Genomic DNA, 26,769 nt, shown 5'->3' with positions numbered 1-26,769 from the left:
AAGTTAGACAAGTTAAATGCAATGGACAGACTGCTTGAAAACCACGAACTACTAAAACTCATTGAAGATTAAATATGTAACTTGAGTAATATACCATCTATTAAGGAAATTAAATTCATAGCTAAATATCTTTTTTAAGAGAAATGCCCAGGCCCAGATGGTTTTACTGGCAAATTCCAACAAACGTTTAAAGATAACACCAATTCTCTTAGATCTCTTCCAGAAAACAGGAGAAGAGAGAATCCTTCCCAAATCATTTTATGAAGCCCTGATATCAAACCTAGACAAATGCAATACAAAAAAGAAACCTAGGAGTTCCCGTCGTGGCGCAGTGGTTAACGAATCCAACTAGGAACCATGAGGTTGCGGGTTCGGTCCCTGCCCTTGCTCAGTGGGTTAACGATCCGGCGTTGCCGTGAGCTGTGGTGTAGGTTGCAGATGTGGCTTGGATCCTGAGTTGCTGTGGCTCTGGCACAGGCCAGCGGCTACAGCTCCGATTAGACCCCTAGCCTGGGAACCTCCATATGCAGCGGAAGCGGCCCAAAGAAATAGCAAAAAGAAAAAAGAAAAAAAAAAAAAAGAAACCTAGAGACCAATATCTCTCATGAATATAGAAGCAAATACCCCCAGCAAAATATTAGCAAATATAACAGCAATATATAAAACCCTACAACCAAACGGGGTTTATTCCAGGAATACAAGGCAAATTCAATATTCAAAAGTCAATCAATGTAATCAACATATTAAGTCTAATAGAGAAAAACCAAATGATAATATCAGTTGATGAAGACAGAAGCATATGTTAAAATTCAATATGCATTCACACTGAAACTTTCTGCAGACCAGGAATAGAAGGGAACTTCCTCAACTTGATAAAGACCTTAAAACAAGAAAAGGATGTGCTTTCTCACCACTCCTATTAAACATCATACTAGAAGTCTTAGCCTGTGCAATAAGGGACAAAAAAATATACAAAAGGTATACAGAATGAATGAAAGAAATGAAAATATACCTATTCCTAAACATCATGATTGTTTGCTTAGAATATATCAGATAACCTATTTTTTAAAGTCTTATAACTAACAGCTTGGCAAGGAAGTAGGACATGAGGTCAAAACAAAGATCAATCATATTTCTATATAGTGGCAATAAACAACTAGGAACTGAATAAAAAAAATCCTTTTTTTTTTTTTTTTTTTTGCTTTTTATGGCTGCACCTGTGGCATATGGAAGTTCCTAGGCTAGGGATCAAACTGGGGCTACACCTGCCAGCCTAAGCCACAACCACTGCCATGCTGGATCCAAGCCACATCTGCAATCTACGCAGGCAATGCTGGGTCCTTAGCCCACTGAGCAAGGCCAGGGATCAAGCCCACATCCTCATGGATACTAGCCGAATTCTTAACCCACTGAGCCACAACAGGAACTCCAAAAATATGTCATTTATAACAACTCCATAGAAATAAAATATTTAGGTATAAATCTAATAAAACATGTACAGGATCTATATGCTGAAAATTAAAACGCTGATACTTGCAGGACAAAATCAAAGAAAATCAAAATAAATGAAGAAATATATTCATGTGGTGCAAGATTCAGCATTATTAAAGATGTCAAATGTCCCCAAATTCATCAGATCCATCCCGAGATTTAACCTAATTCCAATAAAAATGCCAGTAGGATTTTTTTTTTGTAAATATAGACAAGCTGACTCTTAAAGTTTATAAAGAACAGCAAAAGATCTAGAACAGCTAAAACAATTTTTTAAAAAAAGAATAGTTGGAGAAACACTGATTTTAAGGCATACTAAAAGGCTACAGTAATCAAGTCAGTGGTATTGATGAAGTGATAAAAACAGAACAGTGAATGGAACGAGAGAGTCAAGATAGTGACCTACATAATATAAGCGACTGATTTTTTTTTTTTTGTTCCAGGCATATGTTTATCAAAATCTGAACAAAGGATTCCTCTGCAAGATATTTTCCTCTGTGATACAGCCACCTGCCCCACCGTCCTCCTACATTCACTCTTAATTTCAGGCAGAGAGTGGTGACACATGTCTTTGATTATAAAAATCTATGCCCTGTACCTTAAAAAAAAAGTTCCTTTCCAATGTGTTTTAGTTATTTCTGAAGAACTCCATGGCTTCAGAATCAGCAAGCACAGCAAGAGATAGTCATTGCTAACTATGAGGTACTTCAGTTTCTACAAAATCATCTCTCATGTTTTCAAATCTAAAGAAAAAAAAAGCATGAGCCTGAGAATAATAAACAAAGACAGGATGACAAATCAGTCCACTGGAGCCACAGCAGAGTTCCTCATGGCCCATGAGCAGCTAAACTACTTCAAAAATCAGATTCCAGGAGTTCCCCTGTGGTATAGCAGGTTAAGTATCTGGTATTGTCACTGCAGCAGCCTCAGTCACTGCTGTGGTGCAGGTTTGATTCCTGGCCCAGGAACTTTCAAGTATCAGATGCTAAACGTCCCACAATCTCTTTCAAATATGTGTTTTTACAAATTGGAGACTCAACATTTTCTTATAGGAGTATACAAACAGTCTCACCTCTGAAGGAGTCTATAAAACATCAGTAGCTTTATAACTGAGAACATCTTTGGAACGTCATTTTTTGTGTGTGTCTTTTTAGGGCCACACCACGGCATCGGGAAGTTCCCAGCCCAGGGGTCGAACTGGAGCTACAGCTGCCAGCTAAGTCACAGCCACAGCAACGCCAGATCCGAGCTGCATCTGTGACCTACACCACAGCTCGCGGCAGTACAGATCCTTAATCCACTGAGTGGGGCCAGGGATCAAACCTGCACCCGCATGGGTACTAGTAGGGTTCGTTACCACTGAGCCACAATGGGAACTCGTGGAACGTCATTTTTAAGCTGAGGGAAGTGACAATAGTGATGTTCTCTCACGGTTCACAGGCTTTTGTTGATGTTGCTGGTGGTTTTTAATCAAAGAAGGGATGGAGTCTCTTTTCGAGGTCCTACAGGCCACTTTTTCTTTCTTTTTGTCCTCTATTCAATTGTTCAAGTAGAACAAGTATTAGAAATCTTTTTTTTTTTTTTTTGTCTTTTTAGGGCCACATCCTTGGCATATGGAGGTTCCCAGGCTAGGAGTCGAATTGGAGCTATAGCCGCTGGCCTACGCTGCAGACACAGCCACAGCAACACCAGATCAGAGCCACATCTATGATCTATACCACAGCTCACAGCAAAGCCAGATCCTTAACCCACTGAGCGAGGGAGGCCAAGGATCCAACCTGTGTCCTCATGGATACTAGTCAGATTCATTTCTGATGAGCCATGACGGGAACTCCTAGAAATCCTGAAGCTATTATTTCTGAGCCTTTCTTATTTTCCTTGGAAAAGAAACAACTACACTGGAAATAGGCACTATCTGATTATTCAATTAGATCATGCAACACAAGAAGAGATCCAAAGGCACCCCTCCTAACATCAGACGGACAAAAAAAAATTAGACTCCAAATGTTAAAGACAATTATACACCAAAAAGACAGGCAAATATGGTGATATGTTCTATTTATTTATTTTTTCTCTTTTCTACAGCCAGCATATGAAAGTTCCCAGGCTAGGGTTCCAATTGGAGCTACAGCTGCCAGCCTATACCACAGCCACAGCAACACAGGATCTGAGCTGCGTCTGTGACCTACACCATAGCTCATGGCAATGCTGGATTCTTGACCCACTGAGCGGGGCCAAGGGATTAAACCCACATCCTCATGGATACTAATCAGGTTCATTACTGCTGAGTCACAATGGGAACTCCTGGTGGTATGTTTCAAGATTGTGCCCACAATAAGCAAATGACGTAGTGATGGAACATCAAAACAAAGCTGATGAATAAAAAGACACACTCTAAAAGTTCAGGAGTAGAAAAAAAATAGAACAGTGCTTTTTGGTTTGCTTTGCAACTAATGTAGGGAAGAAAGTGAACAGGTATATTCAAATTATTTTCAGGTGAAGAGTTCTGGATGCAGCTCCCCAAAGATAAATGTTTTGGATAACTCGTAAGCATCTGTGGAGTGCCTGACATCCTCAACGTTTTCTATAGCATCACCTCTAGCTTGTTCCCTTAAGACTTCTTCCCCACCAGGATGCTCCTCCAAAATTTGGTCAAAACCTTGTGTGCAGGATCAGCCAGGTGCTCTTGCTGTGGCTGTGCTTTTGGATCTCTTCCAGGGTCTAGTACTTCATGGCTTTATTGGACTGCTTGGCCATTTTGGAAGGCGGCAAGCCTCAGCCCCTGTAGACAGCACCAGAGCCAGGCGGAACAGAGCAGGAGTCTTAGCGAACTCAACTGTAACACTTCCAGAATCCTGGCTCCGTGCCTGGGCCTAGGCAACTGATTTTTGAAAAAGGCGCAAAACGCAATTTAAAGGAGGAAAGATAGCCTTTTGAACAAATGGTGCACGAACAATCAGACATCCTTATATAAAAAACAGATCTCCACCTAAACTTCATACGAAATACAAGTAACTCAAAGTAGGTATAGATCTAAATGTAAAACATTTAACTATGAAATTTTTAGAAGAAAACATAGGAGAAAATGTTCATACCTAGGGTTAATAAAAGAGGTCTTAGACATGAGCCCTTTTAAAAAATGATAAATTGGACTGCACCAAAATTAAAATCTTGCGTGGTAAATGACACCTTTAAGAGAATGAAGAGCCAAGCCACATTGATAAATCACATAATCAACAAAGGATTTTTATTCAGAATATTTAAAAAAGCTCTCAAGACACGACAAAATAAAACAAACTACCGAATTTAAAAATGAACAAAATACTTGAACAAATACTCCTCTCAACATATATCTGAGTAAAAGACTCTTCTCTGATGTGTTCAATAAAAATCATGAATTTTAATTTAGTTTGACTTAATTTTAAGGGTGAGAGCAACACTACTTCCTGCTTTCTACATCCTAAGGCAGAAGCTGGCCCAAAATGATTTTTTCAAAAACATTTTATTGTGAAATATTACAGAATTTTGTTTTAATAATCACTAGAGGAAAAGTAGGTTGAGAAAAATTTTGCCTACTCTTGTTTCATTTCCTCAACCCACTTCACCTCCTTCTCCCTGGTGTTTTAGAATTTTGGTTCAGACTTACGCTGAAGAGAATTCCCTATCCTGCATGGAAAGTTGGCTCTTTGGTCTTTGTATGAATGGGCACCATACTTGGATTATCTATGTTTGAGTCTTTATTTCAAGATATTTGTTTCATACCTCTTTCAATAGTTGTCAAGCCAATTCGGAATATTTATAAATACCTGTTTGTTAGTGAACCATGTTTTAACCTGCCCTTCCTGTTTCTCAGGATATTTCAAATCTGTGTGTATTTAATATTCAGTGGTATTGTAGATAATTAAGCTTTTATTCCTGTGGAAGAGATCATTCTTTTGCTTGACTCCACTTCAAATCTTTTGGGTGCTGACAGGGCAGACTGCAACCCTCCATTTGGGCTCTGTTCTCCATTTTCATCCTAGACAACTGCAAATCAGTGATTAACACTGAGTTGAGCCTGCAGGGGCAGAGAGTGAGGGTGCTGAGGGGTGAGCAATGCCTAATGCCTGGAACACACCGGGCATTTGCTGAATTTGTTAATTTGATCATGCTACTCAGTAGTATGAAAAGGAAAGTGGTTAAAACCTGTTAGGGAAAAGAAGGCTCTATCACAATGAGCTGCAGTATATTTTGCCAAAGCTATTAGATTTTTGAGGCAGCTGGTAGTTTATCAATTTTTATTGCACCAATATAGCTATTTTATGGCCATTACTAGCAAAGTGGATTATAAGAATAATGTTTGACAGGAAAGAAGGGCCAGTGTGAGTCTATTTGCTCTGAATCCCTAAAACAAAGGTTCTTAATGTCATCCTATCATGTTACAGATAGAACAGTAAGTAACACGATAGGAAGGAGCATCAGCTTCTCATTTTGTGAAAGTAGTTCCAGGGAGTCTTTCTGCAGTTTTCTTGAGCACGTGCAGAGGTATCTGGTTTTTTGTTTTTGTTTTTTCTAAGACCTCTTCAGATACCACCATGATCACAAAGGAATTACAAGGTGCTGGTATAGCGTTACAACCAGCAATAAGTCACAGATTTCAGGGGTTTGGTACAGTTTGGGGCACAGCCCACAGAAAATGTCATAGGATGTTTGGGGTATCAAAATATAATTTTCAAAATTAAAAATATGACTCACATACAAATATAGAATGAACACGTCAAAGGCTAATTTATTAGTGAGGGATCCAGCATGATGTAAGGCTCATTCGAAGAATATTTGAGAGATTCAGTACATATAGATACTGTAAGCAAAAATGCTAGAATAGAATAGCTTGATAGAAAAGTGGTTAATGCAGTCTAGGAGAGTTAATTTGTAGTCTTGGGGATTATTTCTTATACTAAACAGAAATTTTTTTCATCTCTACCAGACAAAAATACGTAAGTTAGGAGTTCCCTGGTGGTGCAGTGTGTTAGGGGTCTGGTGTGGTACAGGTTCGATCCCTGGCCTGGGAACATCCACGTTGCCATGGGTATGGCCGAAAAAAAATCTGTAAATTAACATGTCACTTCAAAAAAGTCTAGACCCTAATCATCAGTGAATAATAAACCAAGAAAAGATGTGATCTCCTAGAGAACTAAATAATCCTCAAGTAGGCCTCTCAATCAATGCTCCAGAATGAAAATGAAAGGACATCTGGCCATCCTTTTGTATTATTTTTAAGTTTTAAAATAATTTTTATTAACAAAGGGCTAATACTTTTATGTTTAAGTCTTCAGACATAAAATTAAGGTTCTAGGGGGCCCACCTATAAAATAGTGTGGTAGTGCTAATACATTTTACTTTACAAATGCATTCTAAAATAGTTATTTATTTACCTTTCAAACCAATCATAGGATCTTACAAGTCATGTGAGATCCAGTCATCTCCTATGACAGGAATGCTTTCTTTAGCAGTCTTGACAGGTGATCACGAAGCATTTGTGTGTAAGGAGGAAGGAAACTAACATTACTGAGTGCCTATTATGTGCAAGTTTATTTTCTAAGGGCCAAATTTCTTTTCACACAATAACATGTTACCTATACACACAGCAATATTTATCAAATAAGTAGATTTCTTCAGCATAATTGCTTTGAATTCTACCTTAATTTAATAATTTTATACATAGTGTAATTTACCTTTTTTTAATGGGCCCATCTGAGATATATGGAAGTTCCAAGGCTAGGGACTGAATCCAAGCCGCAGCTACAACCTACACAGCAGCTGTGGCAATGCCAGATCCTTTAACCCACTGTGCTATGCCTCCCAGAAACCTGAGCTGCTGCAGCCAGATTCTTAACCCACTATGCCACAGCAGGAACTCCAAATTTACTCTTTTTAATGTGCAGTTCAAGTTCTCACAAGTACCTATGGCTATAATTACCACCAGAAACAATATATAGAACAGTTCCAGCATAATTTCTTTTTTAATGTCAGTTAATCAATAAGTATTTATCAACTACTGATGTGTCTAGTAATTACTGGTTAGTCTTTGGAGATAGCAGGAGAATGTGAAAAGGCAGAAGTAAAATATATTATGCCTGTCTCCAAAGAACTTCTAGTCTAAACCACAAGGCATGGTTTCACACACATAAACCAAGCACAAACAAGCAACGTAAAAGGCAATTACATGCATGAGATGCAGATTCTGTACTGATACTGCGGTAAGGCTACCTTGAATAAGCCATTTATTATTATTTCTTATTTAGGCTTTCCCCCCCTCATTTATAACTGGAAGGGGCTGTCCTACACAATCTCTTAGGTCTCTCCTAATCATAAGCACATATGAATCAGGTAGTGAGGGTTCAGTGACGGTGGAAGGCTGGGAAGTTGAGAACAGCTTTATGGTACTGGGGTTGGCCCCACAGGATTAGTGAATAGGTAAGTAGTGACAGATGCAGCATGGAGCTCAGAGATACGACCTGTCATGGGGCTGTGAAAGGAGCGCATGTGGGTCCGGTGAAGCGAAGCAGAACTGCAAGGTGTCATTCTGGAATACAGTGCTGAGCCCAAGCTTTGATCTGTTTGAGAGCCAGAGAGACACACGAGGATTGGGAAGCTTGATTGTCCACTAAGACAAGACAGGAGTGACACCATGATGACAGTGATCCACAACAATCTCTTACTGAAAACCTACCATGGACATGTCCTCTAGATGCCAGGAATACAGCAGCACGAACCCTACCCTTTCACAGTTATTGACTGCTGCATAACAAATCACCCCAAAACAATAATTTTATCTGCTCATAATTCATTCTGTGGGTCAGCAATTTAGGCTAGAATCAGCTGAGTGGTTCTTTTGCTAATCTTTCCCAGGGTCCCTCCTGCAGTCAGTCATCTGGCAGTATGACTAGAGCTAAATATTTAAGATGGCCTCACTCACATGTCTGATGGCTGGCTGCTGAATGTGTGCTCCATATCATTTCTCTTCTTCCAGTAGGCTAGCTGCGGTTTCTTCACACGGTTGCTTCAGGGTTCTCAGGGAGAGGAGGAAACCTACAAGATTTCTTGAGACCTAGGCTCAGAAGTCACCCAGAATTTATTGGCCAAATTGAGTAACAAGAATAGCCCAGATTCAAAGAGTAGAGAAGTAGATTCCACCTCCTGATGGGAGGAGCTGCAAAGTCACACTGTAAAGTGGTGTATACACAGAGATCAAAGGACTTGGTGGCCATTAAGCACTCTATCATATCATCCCATTTGGGAAAATGAGTGTTGATCACATTTAGTCCTGTGGACCTTGAAAGATGGAAGGAACAATTGGGGTGGGAAAAAAAGAGCTTCTGAATGGATCCTGAGAAACATGCAGCTGGAAGAAATACAGAGGAATGGGGAGAACTTCAGGTAGAGGCAGTACAGACAGAGCAGCAGGATGACTCATGTTTATGTTTAGACTCTAGTGAATGCACACTTGGGTGGAGTGGGTAGAGAAGGGTATTTAAGACATAAGAAGTAAAGAGGTGGGAAAGGTTATGATTGGATGTGGGGGTCTTCAACTGCTAGGCTCTCAGGTGTACAGACACTACCTACTATGGAGTGAGCAGCCAGGGGTACATGGTGGCCGAGTGGCATGACTGGGTATGGGGGTATCGGGAATAGGCCTTTAGAGCCTGCATCTTTGTGGAGAGCAGTTTGGAAGGAAGCTGAGTTGGACCTGGAGTGGCACAGAGATCATGGCAAGAAAGCAGCCTAGAGTCGGTTTCCCTAAAGGCAACTTCCTACATAGATTCTCCTCAAGGGGCTAAAGGGCGTAATTGGAGCTTTTAGGGTAGGTTTACTTAGAAGTACAAAAAATGTTTACTTTGGATTTAACTGGTTATCCTAGAGAGAACTAAATTTAGGCTCATAACACACACACACACACACACACACACACACCTCTTCTGTATAAGGTGCGAGTTTCATGAGAGACAAGTAGGATACAACTGTTGTTTACAGTCAAAGTTTTGTCTGTATTTTAAAAGAAAAAAATCCTAGTGCTCTTTTTTTTTTTTTTCCGTCTTTCCTAGGGCCGCTCTCGCGGCATATGGAGGTTCCCAGGCTAGGGGTCGAATCGAAGCTATAGCCGCCGGCCTATGCCAGAGCCACAGCAACGTGGGATCTGAACTGCTTCTGCAACCTACACCACAGCTCACGGCAACGCCGGATCCTTAACCCATTGAGCAAGGCCAGGGACCGAACCTGCAACCTCATGGTTCCTAGTCAGATTTGTTAACCACTGCACCATGACGGGAACTCCCTAGCGCTCTTTTTTAAAATAAATTTTATTGAAATATAGTTGACTTACAAAGTTGTGTTTCAGGTGTACAACAAAGTAAATCAATATATATATATATATCCATATTCCTTTTCAGATTCTTTTTCCATATAGGTTTTAGTGCTCTTTAACATTTTAATTGGACAAGGAATCATGATAAGGCTAGAAACCATGACGGAGCCAGGGAAAAGCTGCCTGCAGCTTTGACTATTATCTACACTGTGAAACCATGCTCTGCTCAGACAGATTGTATAGCCACACTTTTCACAACGGCAGCATATTAAACACCAGTTTTTTTCTGACAGTCTGAAAAATGTATACCTTTTCCAAACTACTGCTTTCCACAGGACTTATGTAGCCATTAGAACATGTTACATGTAAAATTTTTTTAACACAAAATGAGAACTGATGTTTGGTTTATTAATTAAATAGTAGGCAGCAATTCTCTTTCAGGTATTTGTGAAAGATAGGATGTAGAGAATTTGAGGGTTTCCACCATGGGAGTGGCAGTCTAGTTGTAAATCTTCAGGTCAAGTGTATACAAAATAGGTCACAGAGTAAGGAAGTATGGCATTAGGTGCCAAAGTGAATAAAAAAGTCAGGACCTAATGAGGGGATATGGTGTAGAGGATGACATCCAAATGAGTGGGATTTAGAGAAGTGGAGAATCTCCCGCTGAGCCAGAATTTCTGAGAATTTGGAATTGGCCCAAGAAGGACTGATTGGCAGGGCAAAGAGGAAAGGATGATCCAGTTGTGAGGAATGACTCCAAGTAAACTTGAGTGCTAGATTGTTGGTGGTACTGGGGGAGGGGAGGCAGTGAGCAAACAGTTCAGAGATGACTTTTAGACTGTGTACTGCAGACTTCTGCTCCACCTAGTTGCCCTGAAATTCCAGGTGAAGAACTGTCCTCAGTTGATGGGTTGTGTCATATGAAAACATTACAAAACAACGGAGCTAAAAGACAGGAAAAGAAAGGATATTTAGGTTCCTCTTTGCACATACAGGGCTTTATCCACTGTCTAGGGAAACAGATGGCCCTTTGTGCATACCTCACAGGACAGGGAAAAGTTCTCCAGGGGAAAACACATCTCCTCTGCCCTTGGTGCTTGCTCAGACGGAGCCATACCATACTATACAGCAGTTATGCAAGAAAGGGACCTCCACTGCATTTTCTAATGACATAGTGTTCTAAGGAGAGATCTGAGTGGGCATGTTGAGTTTTTGCCAATTCTCTCCTCAACATGCTCCTCAAATCCAGGGAGGTTTCTTGTGAAAAAGATGTGTTCTATTTTAGGACCTGAGAAATCATAGATGGTTCATATCACAGGGGTTTCAAGAAATCATGCCTCATCAGTGTCCTCAACAGTTAGCTTCTTTAAAAAGTATAAAAATAACATTTAGTGGCTATCCAAATTATTTATTTTGTGAGGAGGCACTCAGGTTTATAGACTTGAGAAGTGCCTAGACTTGGGCACTCAAAGAGTGTTAGTTGATTCTGAGCTATTTTCTTTGAGAAGTACAGTAACACCCTAAATTTCGGTGAACATAATTCTTTGATTTTGTCTTTTTAGGGCCACACCCACAGCATATGGAGGTTCCCAGGCCAGGGGTCCAATCGGAGCTGTAGCCGCTGGCCTACACCACAGCCACAGCAACGCTGGATCCCAGCTGCATCTGCGACCTACACCACAGCTCACGCCAATGCTGGGTCCTCAACCCACTGAGCTAGGCCAGGGATCGAACCTGCAACCTCATGGTTCCTAGTTGGATTCGTTTCCACTGCACCATGACAGGAACTCTGATTCTTTAATTTTGGAAGGACAAGTAAAACTATCAAAAGTGGCATCTGGTCCAATCTTAGGATGTTATATAAGACTCCCATACATCTATGTTCCTAAACTTTTTCACCACTGAGGACAATTTTTAAAATTTCATCCACAGACAGCATGCTTTGAAGGCTTGCCTGCCAAACACACTGCAACTATGGATTACTTAATCTTGCCATTTTAATTAACTAAAGGTGAATGTTTTTGACAAAAAAGAGGCTCTATTAAACATGAGATGATGATGATGTTGATGATGATAATAATAATAAATGTGGTATGCCAGACATTAACTCAGTATTTTATTCTTTTTTTGGGGGGGGGCATGCCCATGGCATGCAGAAGTTTGAGAGCCAGGGATCAAGCTTATACAGCAATACAGCAGTGAAAATGCTGGATCCTTAACCCACTGAACCACCAGGGAACTCCAGTTTCTTATACTTAATATGCCATTAATTCCACACAACAATTCCAGTGGTTGTTACCAATGGGTAAAACTTCAAGTCACAAATAAGGAAACTGAGGAACAAAGAGGTTAAACTCACTGAAGGTTGCATAGCTAGTAAAAAGCAAAAGCAGAATTTAAACAACTTGGGTTTTTGTTTTTCTTGGTGTGTGTGTGTGTTTATGGTTGTACTGGCGGCATATGGAGGTTCCTAAGCTACAGCCACAGCAACTTGGGATCCAAGCCATGTCTGTGACCTATACCATAGCTCACGGCAACACCAGATCCTTGATACACTGAGCAAGGCCAGGGATCGAACCCGCATCCTCATGGATCCTAGTCGGGTTTGTTACTGCTGAGCCATGATGAGAACTCCTGGGTGTTTGTTTCTCTATCCATTCTAGCATTTAAACTCTAGCCAGTTTTACCATGAATAGCAGTATAATTCTAGCAATCTCACTCTCAGGTATTTACCCTAGGGAAATGCAAATTTATATGCACGCAAACACTGCACATGAATTTTCATAGCAGCTCTACTTATAATCACCTAAAACTAGAAACAACCAAAATGTGGTACCTTCATAGAATGGAATACTTCTCAATAATAAAAAGGAACAAACTATTTCATACACACAACTTGAATGAATCTCAAAAGCATTATCCTGAGTGAAAAAAAAGTAAGACTCCAAAGATTACATATAGTCTGACTCCATTTATGTGATATCAAAGTGACAAAACTATAGTGTGACAGCGCAGAGATCAGTGGCTGACTGGGGTTGGGGTGGGAACAGTGTAATTGAAAGAAGTAGCACAAGGGAGTTTCTTACGGGTGATGGAACTGTTTTGTACTTTAGTTGTGGTAGTGGATACACCTATCTATACATGTGTCAAAACCCACAGAACTATACATACTCCAAAAAAGTCAATTTTACTGTATGATAAGTAAAGCAAAAGGCAAGGAGTCATCATCTTTTTGGTCAGTACTAATTTCTATATTTCCCATTTACTCACAGTAGACTTTTACAGTTCTATCTATCACCAACACTAGTTTTCATGTTTAAAAATTAGAAGAGTTAGGCGTTCCCGTCGTGGCGCAGTGGTTAACGAATCCGACTAAGAACCATGAGGTTGCGGGTTCAGTCCCTGCCCTTGCTCAGTGGGTTAACGATCCAGCGTTGCCGTGAGCTGTGGTGTAGGTTGCAGGCGCAGCTTGGATCCAGGGTTGCTGTGGCTCTGGCGTAGGCCGGCAGCTACAGCTCTGATTCGACTCCTAGCCTGGGAACCTCCATATGCCGCGGGAGCGGCCCAATAAATAGCAAAAAGACAAAAAAAAAAAAAAAAAAGAAGAGTTACATTATAATGTGAAGTAAAGACCCATTACTAGGCAACACATCTAAACTGAATGATGACAGTTATCTCCAATAAACATTCCTTAAAAGTTAAATGAATTTGGGTGCTTACTCCCTTAAAAAAAGAAAAATATTTCAATAGGAGTTCCCTTGTGGCACAGTGGGTTAAGGATCTGACATTGTCACTCCAGCAGCTCCAGTTGCTGCTGTGGTCTGGGTTTGATCCCTGGCCTGGGAATTTCCACACATGCCATGGGCACAGCCAAAAAAAGTGTTTCAACACATGTATTGGATGATATATTTGATATAGCAATTTGCATAGTAAAAAATAAGTTACCAATATTAACTCTGGGAAGGAGAACGTGATGGAATGAGGGTATCATTAAGGATGTCATGGACAACCATGGCTCTTTCTATAACTTTTCAGTTTTTACTAGAATGTATTCATATATCACTAATACAATTAAAAGTAAAAATTTTTAAAGAATTTCAAAAATCCTTCCAGACTGATAGGGAGATGTTTCCCAACTTGCACTATACTTCTATCCATGGGGCTTCCATTCCCTTCAGAAACCCCTTGGTTGCTCCATTTACCAGGTCAGGCTTGTATTCTTCCCAACACCTAGTGTCTCACTTGTAGCACACGGGGCACTCAAAAATATTAGCTGAACTGAACTGCACCTGGAAATGTGGAGAATAAAAATCACAAACACATGGGTCACTAATGAACCCTATAATCTAAAAAGGCTAAATCATGCTCTAATTTTGAATGAGGCAAATTATTACTGAGTGCTAACGACAAGCTCAATAATTACAAAGGCATACATAGAATTTTGGAAGAGAGCAAGACAAACATATAACATACCAGCAGTGCCAGGTTTTCAAAGCCTAAAATAGGCAGAACCCAAACCAGAATCTATTATTTCTGGCTCCCTAGCCATAAAACTATAAAATTCAAGGGGGTGAGAAACAGAAAAATAAGGGGAAAAAAAGGCTAATTCTGTACTAAGTTTCTATAGGTGGCACATTAGACATCTGTGTAGATTAAAACTTATTTGAGGACTCAGGTTTCAGCTTGGTCACATAAAAGTACTGAGAGGCCATCATTTCCACCCTTACAACAGGAAAGAAGCTAGACTGATTGAATATCAATGACTCTTCTTGGACCTATCAGAGAAGTTAAGTCACAGGGCAAACCACCATCCACTGTCTGAAGAGACAGGTGCCTGCAGGTAAATACAGGATCTGAGCATGTAAACTGGTAGGAAGATTAAACTAGTGATTCTGACAAATTATTCTGGAAGCCAGACTACGGAGTATAATGAGAGTATGAAGCTCCTAGGCTCCATACTGTTGGGGAGGAGTTTCCCATCCCTCACAAGTTTTACCAAAAGGAATCCCTCCAGGCTCTTATAGGGAGGATCAGGGAAAATCCTAGAGAAGGCTCCCACCATGGTTCTGGTTGGCTGAGGAAAACAGCATTCACTGTGAAATCCAGCCAGAACAAAGGGCTTAATTTGCAGGGGGAGGAAGGGCTTAACTCCTTTGGTTTGAGGACACTGGTGGATACTCATTGCAGCTGGGGAGGAAAAAGTAAAAGAAGCCCTACCTATAGAGGGGCAGGAAATCTTGTGAAGGACATTCTCAAGATTCAGCTTCTAGTACCTGCCTAAGTCTGAGGCTTAATCAAATCATCAGAACTCCCCCTCCCCCACCAACCACCACCTGGCAAACCAGCTACTTGGTTAGCAACAGTGGGAATACAACTGGGAGGGCTATAAGAGATAGCTCTTGGGAACCAGCACAAAGGAAAAATCCAAAGCCAAGCAGGAGTCAAAAAGAAGGTATCACTAGAGGAATCATAAATCTCTAGTGCCCATAGCAAAAACAAACATCTAACACAGGCCAACTCCTGACTTAGATTAATTTAAATCCCCACACTAAAGGCCTAACAGAAGGGAATCTGTGTGCTTCTGCCCATGTTCAGCTTTCAACATATTTATGAGGTATGATAAAATGCAGGAAAATATTCCAAATGGCAAAACAATCATCAGATCCAGACTCAGTGTGACAAAGAAGTTGGGACTATCAGAAATGAAATTTTTTTAAATTACAATTAATATGGTAAAGACTAATGGAAAAGGTAAACAATATGCAAGAGCAGATGGGTAATTTCAGCAAAGAGATGGAAACTGTCATAAAGAATCAAATAGAAATGCTCAATAAAAAAGCAGACAAAAAAAAAAAAAATTTGCAGGTTCGATCCCTGGCCTCACTCGGTGGGTTAAGGATCTGGCGTTGCCGTGAGCTATGGTGTAGGCCACAGCATTCAGATCCTGAATTGCTGTGGCTGTAGCGTAGGCTGGCAGCTACAGTTCCAATTCGACCCCTAGCCTGGGAACGACCCCTAGCCTGGGAACGTCTATATGCCTCAGGTGTGGCCCTAAAAAGACCAAACAAACAAACAAACAAACAAAAAACCCACCATGCTCAACAGTAGACTTGACACAGAAGGCAAAGAATCAGTGAGCATGAAGATCAAGTTTATCGATCAGGTCAATTAAAATAAAAACAGGAAGAGACTAGAGAGAGGAAAAAAAAAAATAGAACACAGCATTCAAGAACTGTGGGACATTATCAGACAGTATAAAATTTGCAATTGGAACCATAAACGGAAGAAAAAGAGTGAGAGAAAGGGCACAAGAATTATTTGGAGAAATAATGGCTAAGAACTTATCAAATCAGTTAACAGACAACAAACTACAGATACAAGAAGCTCAAAGAACACCAGGCAGCATAAATATGAAAAGACAGAAAGGCCACACCTAGGCAAAGACAAAGAGACTGAAGGCAGCTAGAGGAAAAAAGACACATTAACTATTGAAGAATAAGGATAAGAATTACAGCAGACTTATCAGAAACCATGTAACCAAGGCAACAGTGGAGTAATACATTGAGAGAGGGAAAAAATTCAACTCAGAATTCCATATTCTATGAAAATGTCCTTCAAAAGTGAAGAAAAAACAGTTTCTCAGACAAACAAAAACAAAGAATTTACTACCAGCAGATGTGGCATGAAAGTAGTGTTAAAGAAAAATTCTTCAGAAAGAAAGATTATGATTAAGGTGGGAACTTGGATTAGTATAAAGAAATTAACGGCACTGGAAAAGGAATAAATGAAGGTAGAATATAGTATCTTATTTTCAAAATGTTTGAAAAGCCAATTCCCCAGACACCATCCAAGGGCTGATCTTGAAATCCCTCTAAAACAGCAGCCTAAGGCCTGCTATGTTAATTCTTTTCAGCAAAAGAGAGTATATATTTAAAGAAAAAAAAAAACCTAGAGCTAACGTCATCCTTAATGGTGAGCAATGGAATGCTTTCCAAGATCGGAACAAATTAAGGATGTCCTCTCTCACCAGTACAATTCTGATAGAAGAAAAAATAACAGTACTCGTATTACCTGATTTCGAGAATCCTATAAAGCTATGGTAGTCAAGACAGTGTGATAATGGCAAAATGAAAGACACATAGATCAATTCAACAGAACAGAGAGCTCAGAAATAGACCCACACAAGCATGGTCACATTTTTGACACAGGAACAAAAGTAATCCAACAGAGAAAAGATACTACTTTGTTTTGTTTTCCTTTTTAGAGCCACACATGTGGTATATGGAAGTTCCAAGGCTAGGGGTCGAATCAGAGCTGTAGCGGCTGGCCTACACCACAGCCACTGGGGATCCAAGCCACGTCTGCGATCTACACCACAGCTTCATGGCAACGCCGGATACTTAACCAACTTGGCAAGGCCAGGGATCGAATCTGCATCCTTATGGATACTAGTCTGCTTCGACACCATTTGGGCCACAACAGGAAGATGAACGTTGGCATACACTCCCCATTTTCACAGCTGGTGAGAATGCAAAATGGCAGAACCACTTTGGAAGGTAGTTTGGAGATTTTTATATAAAATCTCAGCAACCCCACTCCTAGGCATTTACCCAAATAAACTAAACGCTTATGTCCACACGAAATGATTACTTCAGCTTTATTCATAATCACCAAGATACCAGAAGCAATCCAGTTGTCTTCAAACAGGTGAATGAACAAACTGTGGTATATCCAGATAATGGAATACAATTCAGTGATAAAAAGGAACGGGCTATTGGAGTTCCCACTGTGGTGTAGCAGAAATGAACCTGACTAGGAACCATGAGGTTTTGGGTTCAATCCCTGGCATCGTGCAGTGGGTTGAAGATCTGGTGTCGATATGAGCTGTGGTATAGGTTGCAGACATGGCTTGGATCTGATATTGCTGTGGCTGTCTCATAGGCCGGCAGTGTAGCTCTGATTGGACCCCTAACCTGGGAACCTCCATATGGTGTGGGTGTGGCCCTAAAAAGCAAAAAAAAAAAAAAAAAAGGAATAGGCTATTAATTCACACAACATAGATGAACCAAGTAAAAGAAGCAAGACCAAAAAAGGCTATATATTGTATGATTTCACTCATATGACATTCTGGAAAAGGTAGGGCTACAGTTAAAAATTCAGACATACACTATTCTAAGGCATTTCTAGGAAACAAAACTGGCTGGATATATATATTTTTAACAGGGATAGTTCTGACCAGATCAACCTGGATAGGAAGCCATGGAAGTTCACATTACCATCACCATATATCATATCTTTTTAGATAAAAGTATTTTTAAAATAGGGTAATATATTCACATGACTTAAAATTCCAAAAGTATATATAAAAATTTATGCAGGGAGTTCCCTTTATGGCTCGGTGGATAACGAACCCAACTAGGATCCATGAGGATGAGGGTTCAATCCCTGGCCTCACTTAGGCCAGGGATTGAACCCGAGTGGCTGTGGTGTAGGCCAGCAGCTATAGCTCCCATTTGACCCCTAGCCTGGGAACTTCCATATGCCTTGGGTGTGGCCCTAAAAAGCAAAAAAAAAAAAAAAAAAAAAAAAGTTTATGCAGTGAAGTCTCCCTCTCACCATATACACCCCAAAGCTATCACTGTCTTCAATATCCTTCCAGAAATATTTTATGTTCATGTAAGCAAAAACTTTTCTATTATTGCCTCACTATTCTATACAAATGTTAGTATACAATGCACACTGTTCTGTCTCTTGCTTTTTTTTTCATTTTGTACATCTTGAAGATCATGTACTATTAATATAATATTCTACTTGTGTAATCAAGCCTTGATTGATTCTTAGGCTATAACCACTCTTTTACTATTATAAGCAATACTCCAAGTAATATGCAAATATTTGTTGAATACATCCCTGGAAGTGTTTGCTGGGTCAAATGATATGTGCATTTATAATTTTGATGGATATTTCCAAGTCACTGACTTTTAAAATGTCAGGGATTTTTCATTTTTAATTTTTATACTAAGAAGAAAAAAAGGAAGCTGTGATTCTATCACCAGGCAACTTTCTGGAGGAATGTACAGCTCTAAGATGTACAAAGTGAGTCTTCTACTCAATTACCCAACACATGCTTCCTAGGGTCCAGCTGCATTTTCATGCAATATATTTCAGCCCACAAGCTAGTTGTAAAGCCTATTTCAGGTACATAAAAGGTGTTACTTCTAAAATCTTCCTAAGCAAAGGCCAAAGGCCTCAAATTACTAGTCACTGACCACCCACGCTACAGCACAATGCCGGATTATTCACTGCAACCAAAAGGAGATTTTCAAATCCTGACCAAATAAAACATATCTATCTCTGTTCTTATTATAATGCCCAAATAAGGATTTCTTCTCTTAGGTAAAACTATAAATCACATTAAGGTCAAGAAAGGCTGCAAATGTTTCTCTCATCTTTTAGGTAGTGATGGATTCCCAATTAACCATCTTTTTGCTTAATTACCAAACCTAGCGCAGTCTAGTACACTACAGTTTTCATGATAAAGCTTGAACAGGAGGTTGCGGAAACCCAGGAACTCCTTTGATAATAGCCACACAAGATCAGTGAGCAGCCAAGACATTCATGAGAATATCTACATCTAGAACCACACTGACTCCCTTTGGCTTCCTCCTAGAAAAACCATCATTCAGCTCCACGCTCGAGAGAAGAGAAGGGGGCACAATCGTTAATACTTAGTCTCAAGAATGCACTACATTTATAAATGAGTCTTTAGCATGATTTAATCAAAGGAAAATAGGTTATATTCATTAGCAATTATTATGTACTACTGTAGTAATGGTCCCCAATTTTCTCACATCAGAGTCTCTCACAATGACTCTGGTATTGGTCAAGGAAGAACTTCTGTGCTTTGGCTGATGTGACAATATCAAATTTGACACAAGCAGTCACTTGAGAAGTGTTTGTGCACTGGTGCTTGCTCTCACTTGCTCCTCTTTGTGCCTTTAAGACCACAATGTTAACAAGTCCAGACTAGCCAGCTGGAGGAGAGACCACTTGAGGTGAAGACGAGCTATCTTAGCTTTGGGCCTCCTAGCCCGACCAGCCTGCCAACTACCAGATGTGTGAGCAAGGCCATCCTAGATCACCCAGCTGCCAGCTAAACACCCTCCTTGCCCAAAAAAGCCAACTGACATAGGCTACTTCAGAGCAAATATGTCTGTGGTCTGGTACACACGGAAAGGGAAAGGGAACACTTATTTTCCCTATGAAGTTGACTCTGCACATAAGAAATAGTTTCAAATAAAAAAACCTGTGGTACCTGGATGAGAATAAATAAATATATAAGTATTGAAAAAAATTCCTAAGTCTTCCCAGATTCTCACAAATGCACTGTCTGCCATCACAGATGGCGCACATCAAAAAATTTTAAAAAAAAGAAAAAACAAAAAACCCCCAAATTAAAAATTTCCATTTAGTCATTCATTGAAGCATCTTTATCATGATATATTTAGACCAAAGTCTTATACTCGCAGTTCCATTTCTAACACAAATAACAACTCAGGTTTCCAGGAATTACTTTTTCTTCCAGTTCTACTTTTTTCCCAATTTGACACGGCTTGGTGAAAGCTGCAAGAGCGTCCTTAATGCAGTCTAAAAAGCATCAGATCTATGAGTCCAATTAAACCTCCTTCTAGAAGCATTCTACAGGACCAGCTTCTTCCAGCATCACAGCAACCCTTTTTAGTCATGTTAATGGTGGGCTCACTCTCTCTCTCTCTCTCTCCCTCCCTCTCTCTCTGAAAAACACCTTCCAGCAGACTCCCACAGCCCTTGGAATAAAACACAAGCTCCTTAACGAGGTCCCATAAGGCCCTGTCAATCTTCCCCTGCCTATTTCATCTCTATCCCCAGGTCCTAGCCAATCCTCTGTGGATCTTTTCTCCATCTCTCTCCCACCTCAGTGCCCTCACAACACTACTGTTCCCTCTGCCTGGCAATCCCTTCTCTCTGACTTTTACCTTGCTTTTTCTTGCTCTTCCTTCAGACCCCAGGGCACCTTGCTGATCTCCCTCTCAGAAGCATTCTACCTCTTACCTGCTGTGTGACCTTAGGTGAGTTACCTTTGCTTCACCTCTCCGAGCCTCAGAGCTCAGAAAGATACCGTGACAAGCGCTTAGCACAGTGCTTAGTGCACAGAAAATGCTCAACAAATCATCGCTGCTATTGCTCTTACTTCACAGTAATCTCCATCACAACTCTTTAGTACAATTAGTAATTATAAATTTGTAGAAAAAATAGAAATACTTCTTTGGATCTCACTTTAATACCTAATACCTTCATGCTATTTCCCCTATACTGCATTTTTGGAAGGGAAGATGAATAAATGAGCAAGTATTACCTCATTTAATTATTATCTTGGAGATGTGGTTTGGCAGATGAAGAAACTGAGGCAGAGAGAAGATAAGACACTGGCCAAAATCAAGTGGTGGATTAGAATTCAAGTTGGTCTGACCCCACAGCCTGTGCTGGCTTCCCTAACTCATGAACCTTGTCATCACCTAAGAGCAGTAAGCCTCAGCAAAGATGGACCTTCACATTCACATACAGCCCAAATGACTCCTAGGTATCTAACTCTTCAAATCCTTAACCAGCCTGGTGTTCCAATCATCCCTGTAAACCCCTTCAGCAGAATACTCTTCCCTTTGATTGAGATGGTAGATTTCCTTACTACCTTTCTTTCCACTGGGTGTGAAGCTCTCAAAGGGTAAATATCTTTTACCTCTTATACCCCTAGCAAATATATGTTTGCTAAGCAAATACATGAAAATGTTAGGAGAATATATTTTATAGGTGCAAAGTTGGGGAGTGGTGGAATGGATTTTCATAACAATATTAAAGTTTGGCATAGCAAAACAAAAATCATAACAAAAGGGGAGTTTATCTTCACCACTTTTACAATTGATAATGATTTCTAAATATAGCACCAGAAATTCCATGTGATTTACAACTGCATGCTTTAGCAGCTATAGGTAGACTTACCAATGTTCTGCTATACCCTGCAGCTGCACCTGAGCTACCCTCATGACCAGATGCCTTTGACAAATATTAATCTCTCAATGGTTACTCTCAAATGTTCATAAAAAGAAACAGAAAGAGCAAATGATAAAGCAAATGGGAGCAAACTGTTAGTAAATGGTGACCCTGAGTAAAGGGAATACAGGAGTTCTTTGTACTATTCTTGCGACTTTTTTTTTTTTGTAGTTATTATAACAAAGTAAGAAGTTTTGAAAATCTAAGAAAGGTAACATTTTTCCTAGGAGATTCCAACACACAAGGTCTAATGTACTGGCCATGCCGGTAGCATATTTCCTTGTCAGCTATTTCAAAAAACACACTCCAGACTTGGGTTTCCTTGCCTATCAGCCAATATCAAGGGATAAGAAGCCCCTTGGGTAGCAGAGCTCAGCCATGGCTTCTGGGTTGGGACAGAGATTAAATTACTTATTGCCCGCAGAACAGTAATGAACACATAAGGTATCTCCTACTGGACAAAGCCCCAGTCCTATGTACCCATACCAGGCCCCCTACTTTCTTTAGTAGGCCTGCCCCCTCCGAGTTCCCCACCAAGAGAAGCACAGAGGCAATTCTGATGGTAAGAGCTTTGCTGCTATTGTCTATGGAGAGACCTAAATAGAGGAAGCAAAAATAACCATGGGGAAGTCACAAAGATTCCAGAAACAGAAAAATCAAAGCAGTAGTTACTTGGTCCATAATGACCACTAGCTAGCACCCTTTTATTCATTCATCACTTCCACCTACTCATCCCAGATTCTCCCCACCCCACAAACCAGGATGCTTGGGCTTTCCTAGCCACTGTAAGTGGAACAAGTAGAACCTTGTAAACCATTCAAGTATCTCCACATTAGCCATTTCAGAGGAGTGCCACATGGGTGACACCCAACACTAACCCATCACCAATAAGGTGAGATAAATTATTCCCTGATGAGAGATTTTCTTAATGTAAACCAGGATATGCTCTTTACCGTCCTCAGATCCTGCTGTGTAAGCTCCGTGAGGAGATAGGTGCATCATGTTCTGTAATAACATTCAAGCTCTGTATTCTTGATCAAGGCTTATAAGAGCTATCTGTAATGCCATGTCTTCAAAAACACCCAACGCCTTCTGCCTCCACCCAAACACTTACCTAGTTCCAGCCAGACCTCAAAGAAGTGTGCAAAAAGAAGAAATGGCTTTGTATAGCTTAAGGGAGAAATGGGTGTCAGGGCTGGTGGAACACAAAGGAGGGAAAAGACAAGCATAACCAAAGGAGACCATACTCATCCTACAAGGCTTCAACATCCTTTGTTCTTAAAATATTTTAACTTTCACCAACCTTTACGTCTCAACTATGATGAGAGCCCTGCACCATCACTTGTCCTGCTCCTGGGAACCTTCTCTACAGTCCAGAAGGTGTGTCACAGGCACCCAAAGGCTGCTTCCAAGTCACTCCTGATGGCCAGTTGATCACAAATACTTCAGGAAGGAGTGGGGGGGGGGCTTCTTCACTTTCCTCTATTTGTGACCAAGATTCACCAACTTCTACAGGTAAGAAGGCATTTACCACACTGCCAAGACATAGCAACACGACTCAGAAAGGTGGGAGACGGAGGAAGTTCCCATTGTGGCTCAGGGGTAACAAACCTGACCGCTGAGGATGTGGGTTCGATCCCTGGCCATGAGGCTGCAGGTTCCATCCCTGGCCTCGCTCAGTAGGTTAAGGATCCGCTGTGGCTGTGGCTGTGATGTAGGCCGGCAGCTGCAGCTCCGATTTGACCCCTAGCTTGGAATTTCCATATGCTGCAGGTTCAGCTCTAAAGAGCAAAAAAAAAAAAAAAAAAAAAAAAAAAAGAGAGACCAAAACTGTGGGTTCTAGAACCAGATCAGGACCCCAGAGTCTTCCAAAATTGACTAGACAAAGAATGCAAGGAACTCTATCAGGGCAACGATACTGGGTTAAGAGCACTTCTCTAGCCAACAAAACTAGAGAAGAGCACAACTGAAGAAAAAGTGTCAATGATGGTAGCTAGCACTGAGAAGATCTCATGTAATTCTCCGACCCTTGAAGAGAGGTTATCATCCTTTTACAGTTTGAGTATTTAAATTCAGAGCTCACTTCAAATGAAAATGTTATATAAAGATAGAATATTTCTAGGCTAAACAAAAGAGAAAAAAAATCTATTTTCACTTAACCAGAAAGCAATCACATGATGCTATAAAAGCATGAGAACTACACTATTCAAAGGTTACAGAAGCCCGAGATCCACATTCCCATTGTTTACAGAGGTTATGAAGTATTAAATTAAATAAAAACACAATGCTTTGTTCAGGCCGGCTCCTTTCTCAACCCCCCCACCATCACCCCCAGGCTGACAAGACGTGGCTGCAGGGAAGATAGTTAAAAGAACTCCTCTGGGAAAGTGGATTCTGGGTTGCTTAAACTAAGCCGAGATGTTGTGCAACCAGTCTTTACCTAAATTATTTTCCATTACTTTGCGAGTTGAGAGAGAAGTAGACAGTTATCTTTATCAGACTGAATACAAGGAATGAGGTCGTCTTTCCCTCCCAGCCACTGGAATCACCATCAAGTCGGTTTTGATTTCTCCTACAATCACAAGGCGGGGAGGGGGGTGGGGGAGGCACGGGGATCTCTCATCCTCAGCTTCCCAGATCCACGGATCTCACCTCAAAAACAATCGCTCAAACATCTGAGACCGTGGATTTCCTCACAGCTCAGCAAGTCAGAGAAGCGGCCAAACAAGTTTCTTGCCAAATGCTTCGGAGCTACCTATGTCCCAGGGCTACACAAGGACACCACCTTTGAAACATGCCTCCACATACCACTATCGCGGCCACACACCCGAGAGCCCGCCCCCCTTTCCTCCTCACAAATAATAAACGCAGGTTGCCCCGTGCAATTTAAAAGTCAGCCCACCAACAGCAGCCCTGAAGAGCGGCGAGAGGGACTGGATGGGAAGGAGGCTATCTTTTTTTAAAAAAATGTTTTTCATCGATTGCCCCCACGGCGGAGGGAATAAAGCCAACTCGATCGGTGGAGAAAAGTTAACTTTGTCGTGCCCCGTGGTGGGAAATTTTTCCCTTCAGACTCGCAAAGCCCTCCCGCTTTTCCCACCCTCCCGCCCCCGGGACCGCCCGGGCGCTCCTCAGCCTCGGCGGCCCGGGACCCGCAGCGCCCGAACAATGACGCCGGGGGGGAGGGAAAGTTCGCCAGCCCGCGGGGCGCCGGGGCTCACCGGGGGCCTCACCGCCGCCGCCCGCACCGCCCGTCCCCCCGTCTCCGGGACTCGCTTCTTCCCGCCCCTCGAGATCGAAACAGCCAGGGCGCGCCCCCGCTCCCCAGAGCATCCGGCCTCAGGCGGCCCCGCACGGCAGGTCCTCCCGCCGCAGGGTCTGGCCCCGGGAGCCCCACGAGCAGGCAGAGGACCGGGAGGGAGGGGCGCCAGGAGGGGGCACCGGAGGGAACGGCCGCAACAGTTATGGCGCTCAATTCCTGCCCGAGCAGAGCCGCCGCCGAGCCCGGCCGGCAGCCGCCCCCCCCCACCCCCGCCTCCAACGCCCCCCCGCTCCGAGCCGGCCACCCGGCGCTGCCCGGGTCGGCTGAGGGGCCGCCGGGCACTTCGCCGCAAGCCCACACGCGCTCTCGGCCCCCAGGCGCTGGGGACACCGGAGGCCACCGCGGTGTGGAGCCGGAGCGACCCGGAGCGCGGCGAGGCTGGGCCGGGACGTTGCGCTCCGCGGCGTCCGTTTCCACTCCCCGAGGCCGCCACTCCCGCTGCCCACCCGACGCAACGCCCCCAAGCCCGCTCGCCCCGCGTCCAGCCTCAGCGGCGCCTACCTTCGCGCAGCTCGGTCGCCGCTCCTCCCCTGCTCCACGCTCGGGCCCGGCAACGTGCCGGGCGAGTCCGGCCGGGGTGGTCACCGCCCCCTGAACCGCTCGCTTTCTTCTCTCCCCTCCCTCGCACCTGCCCCCGAATCTCCTCCCCACCCCCGCCTCCCGCCCCTCCGCCGGGGCCGCCCCCCGCGCCGCAGCTCCCGCCCTCGGGCCCTCGCCAGCCCGCCCGCCCGCCCGGCCGGCCCGTCAGGCCTCAGCGCTGGGCAGGCGGTTGGGCGGCGGCGGCGGCGGCAGCGGAGGCGGCGGCGGCTGAAGCGGCGCGGAGCACTATTGTATTCCTGACACTGTGCGCTCCCACGCTCCGCCTCTTCCCCTTCCTTCCTCTCCCCAACGCCCCCCCAACCGCGCTCCACTTACCCGCCCCGCCAACAGCCGGCCGCGCTCGCCCTACCCGACTGGCTCCCCGCCGTCTGCCCGCCGCTCGCTCTTCTGGCGGGCTGGGCGCCGTCGCCACCGCCGCGCGTCTCGAGGCTCCGCCCACTCAGTGCTCCCGCACCCGCGGCGCCGGGCTCCAGGTGGGTTCCTCGCAGCTCCTGCTGGGCGCGCTGCAGCCGGGAGGCGCCTCAGCGCCTCCCAGGGCCGGGGAGAGCGACCGCGGGGGAGGTAGCTCGGCTGTGTGGAAATACTGCCGAAGCTTTGCCTGGCCCCTTTCAACTCGAAAGTTCTCTAAGTGGACCCTCCTGTCTACACCTCGTTGTCGGCCTCTATTGCTTAAGGTCGTTTGCGCTGGAATGACCTATAATCGTCCAGCCGAAGAGGCTATTAACAGAGTGAATTTATTCAGTGGCAAGCCCAAAAGGTTTATGATGGCGTGTGGCTTTTTGATGAGTCAACTTGGTTAGGCTACAGCCCCCAGGTATGCACACCCTAAGCCAAGGTGTTGCCGTGAAGAGATTTTCCTGTCATTAAAGCTCCTGATCTGTCGATGGAAAGTAAGGGAGATTATCCTGGATAATCTAAGTGGGCC

At 42.8% G+C, this 26,769-nt stretch overlaps 1 protein-coding gene across 30 annotated transcripts in view; it reads right to left on the bottom strand.

Annotated features, from left to right (window-relative positions):
• The window catches only part of JADE3 (jade family PHD finger 3), a 134,385-nt gene extending 108,152 nt beyond the window's left edge, over positions 1-26,233 (bottom strand). For 17 of the 30 annotated variants that reach the window (XM_085007769.1, XM_085007773.1, XM_085007775.1 and 14 more), the window contains exon 1: positions 26,160-26,233. The gene's annotated coding sequence lies outside the window, so the exon portion shown is untranslated. Of the gene's footprint in view, positions 1-25,745; positions 25,828-26,159 lie in introns of those variants that run through there. The other 13 variants (XM_085007767.1, XM_085007772.1, XM_085007780.1 and 10 more) reach the window with 1 other exon arrangement.
• Positions 26,234-26,769: the final 536 nt, after the last annotated feature.

The sequence above is a fragment of the Sus scrofa genome, chromosome X, assembly GCF_054392235.1.
Source record: "Sus scrofa isolate SSC_HxYL_T2T_F1_AM1 chromosome X, Sscrofa_HxYL_maternal_Yorkshire_Landrace_v2.0, whole genome shotgun sequence".
NCBI classification, from domain to species: domain Eukaryota; kingdom Metazoa; phylum Chordata; class Mammalia; order Artiodactyla; family Suidae; genus Sus; species Sus scrofa.
The sequence above is the reverse complement of the archived record's forward strand: the minus strand, read 5'-3'. Positions and strand labels throughout refer to the sequence as shown.